Here is a 665-nt window from a genome sequence, read left to right as displayed (position 1 = left end):
GGAAACGAGGCCTGGCGTACCGCAGAACAGAGAAAACGGCCTTGTGTTTGACCGGCCACGTTCGAAACAGGATCCTGTTCATCAGGAGGGGTGTGGCATACCGCAAAACGGAGGATATGGACCTCCTACGGCCGAAACGGGGGTCATGTTGATCGGGAGGGGTGTGGCGTACCGCATAACGGACGACACGGACCTCCTACGGTTGAAACGGGGGTCCTGTTGATCGGGAGGGGTGTGGCGTACCGCAAAACGGACGAAACAGACTTGTGTTGGAGCGCTACGATCGAAACGGGGGTCCTGTTCATCGGGAGGGGTGTGGCGTACCGCAAAACAGGGACTCCACGGAACACTGTTCATCTCCACCATCGACCTCCTCTAGCCTCCACGGGCTACTGTTCATCCACCCTCGACCTCCTCCAGCCTCCACCTGCGACTGTTCATCCACGGGCTCCTATTCATCCAGCCTCCACCACGCGCTACTCCACCGGGTACTGTTCAACAACCCCTCTTCACGGGCTCCTGTTCAACCACCCCTCCATGGGCTACTGTTCATCCACCCCTCCACCATCTACTGTCCATCCAGCCCTCCACAGGGTCGTCCTATTCATACAGCCCTACACACCATGGGGTCCTGTTCATCCAGAGGCAACGCCACGGGTCCTGTT

Source organism: Triticum dicoccoides, chromosome 6B (assembly GCF_002162155.2).
Source record: "Triticum dicoccoides isolate Atlit2015 ecotype Zavitan chromosome 6B, WEW_v2.0, whole genome shotgun sequence".
In the NCBI taxonomy this organism is placed as follows: Eukaryota; Viridiplantae; Streptophyta; class Magnoliopsida; order Poales; family Poaceae; genus Triticum; species Triticum dicoccoides.
The sequence above is the reverse complement of the archived record's forward strand: the minus strand, read 5'-3'. Positions refer to the sequence as shown.